At 44.3% G+C, this 2582-nt stretch overlaps 1 non-coding gene across 1 annotated transcript; it reads left to right on the top strand.

The window, feature by feature from the left end:
- LOC116272368 lies at window positions 1-146 on the top strand. The gene has a single exon (XR_004181078.1).
- Window positions 147-2582: the final 2436 nt, after the last annotated feature.

Below are 2582 nucleotides of genomic sequence, written 5' to 3'. Positions count from 1 at the left end.
AGGCTTTGTCTCAAAAAGGACTTGCCTCATTAGTAATACAAACAAGCTAATAAGGTAGTTTGGCAGGACACACAGCCATCTCCCTTTCAGCTTAGGAAGGCCGTCGTAAGAATAGGACTAGCTCTGCAAGGCAAGAGAAGGACAATTTAAGATGGAAAAAAAAATAATAGAACCAGGTTTTGAACCTAGACCATTTAGCTCCCTAATAAGCAACCTCCCCACCCCCAGAGTATGCATGCACACAGACATGCAGACACACATGCCTGAGCGCTAGACCAGGAAATGGTACACACACCCAGGCTACTACATGTGCCTAACTAGTCATTCCTCCACCGACATACTCGGGGTAGGGGCTGGGAAGAATTTTTTTTACAATGTTTTTAATTCATTGCCAGAATTATTAGAAAACATTGGATGCATAAAACCGCCATTCTAAATTCTGTCCCTGGACTGTCAGGCAAGAACAGCTATTAAAAGATCATAGACATGGGCAGAGGAAGAGAATCTAGTGCAGCTGAATCAAATGAACTCACCTTTTGTTCAGATAACACATCGCTTACCTTTAACAAAACAAAAAAAAAAGTCCCTTTTCTTGTGACTGCAAATCGTGTTCCATGAGATCCAGCGTCTCTTCTCTGTTACATCACCTCACTCTCCCCACCCGCCATCCCTCTGCCACGTCATTTACCTGAGCAAGGAATGACATCCAAGCAAGCACGCCAGCAACCAAAAGATCTGAAGCTTGCATGCTTCACGCATGAAGTCCAGACATAGCAACTCTGGAGGCTAAAGATACATCTTATCGCGTCATAGGCACTTTTGGCTGTGTAGTTTCTGTGAGAAAAACCCCACAGCCTCAAACATATAGGCAGATCTTGGCAGTGGTGAAATGTGGTTATGTGAGAAAGGGAAAGGGGGTGACCTTTACTGAGCCCCGAGTCTGAGTCGGCACTTTATACTATGTTGTCTTTTCATCCTCTCGACAGCGACAACAGCTGCTAATTTTGCAGATGAAGAAACTGAAGCTCAGATTGTTGAGAGACACAGCTGGCCGGTATGAGAGGCAGGATTCAAGGACTTATCTGATGTCAAAGTCCATGATAAGTCACTGTTCATTCTGCTTCTGGTCATCAAGATGCTCTTCCCTGTCCTCCCAAGAACTTAGGATCCAGTGGAGGAGACAGGACTTAAAAAGCATGCTAGCCCTAGTGTGAAGCGGGAACCACATTCCTGTGCTCCCAGCGTGCTCCGTGATGGCTCGCTCCCCAAACCTTTTTCCTTTTCAGTGTTACTCTTAAGAAAAAAAAAAAAGGCCAGGCACGGTGGCTCACGCCTGTAATCTCAGCACTTTGGGAGGTCAAGGCAGGAGGATCATGAGGTCAGGAGATAGAGACCATCCTGGCTAATACAGTGAAAACCCATCTCTACTAAAAAATACAAAAAAATTAGCCAGACGTGGTGGCGAGCGCCTGTAGTCCCAGCTACTCAGGAGGCTGAGGCAGGAGAATGGCATGAACCCAGGAGGTGGAGCTTGCAGTGAGCTGAGATCACGCCACTGCACTCCAGCCTGGGCGACAGAGTGAGACTCCGTCTCAAAAAGAAAAAAAAAAAAGAAAGAAAAAGAAAAAAAGAAAGAAAGAAAAGAAAACTGACTCGAAGATGTTAACATTTCTTTTTTTCTCTTTTTTGAGACAGAGTCTCATTCTGTCATTCTGTCACACATGCTGGAGTGTAGGAGTGCAGTAGTGCAATCACAGCTCACTGCAGCCTTGACCTCGTAGGCTCAAGCAGTCCTCCTGCCTACAGAGTAGCTGGGACCACAGGCACGTGCCACCATGCCCGGCTAATTTTTGAATTTTTAGTAGAGATGAGTTTTTGCCATGTTGCCCAAGCTGGTCTCAAACTCCTGGACTCAAGTGATCTGCCTGCCTCGGCCTCCCGAAGTGCTGGAATTACAGGCATGAGCCACCACACTTGGCCTATGATGCTAAAATTTCTGACCAATTCAAATATGTGACTCTAGAGATAACTTCATTCTGCAAAAAAAATCCAGAGTACTGTTTCTAGGTTTTTCTATTACATTTCTTATATCACATTTTTTAGAACCAAACATGTTAATAAATCAGTTGAAAAGTTCAGAATTTCCCAAACAGATGTCACTCCTTTCAAAACTTTTAGTGTAACAAGCTCAAAGGCCCATGTAGTTTGTTCCAGAGAATACAAAGGGAAGTTTAAGTCTTCCTTGAAGGCAGAATGAATTCACTAATACACCACCCTGAGAGCATGAATAAAACATAAACATTGACAGCAAAGACATAAAGTGAAAATATTTTTCATCTGGAAATAGCAAGCAGCATGAGAAGGAATAGAAAATAAATCAGGTCCAGAAATGAGCAGATTGCACGGAGATAGTAAAATCCTAAGCCTGGATTTCTTTCCCCAGATTCGAAGCTGTGGTGTGTTGCCTTACAGGGGCATCTGTAGATGAGATGACCCATCCTACCTACTCAGTCAGTGCTCACTCATCACCAAGGCGAACCATCTCTTACGCTGGATCTGTGCTTCTCACCATCCCTATCTGC

The sequence above is a fragment of the Papio anubis genome, chromosome 1 (assembly GCF_008728515.1).
Source record: "Papio anubis isolate 15944 chromosome 1, Panubis1.0, whole genome shotgun sequence".
NCBI lineage: Eukaryota > Metazoa > Chordata > Mammalia > Primates > Cercopithecidae > Papio > Papio anubis.
The sequence above is the reverse complement of the archived record's forward strand: the minus strand, read 5'-3'. Positions and strand labels throughout refer to the sequence as shown.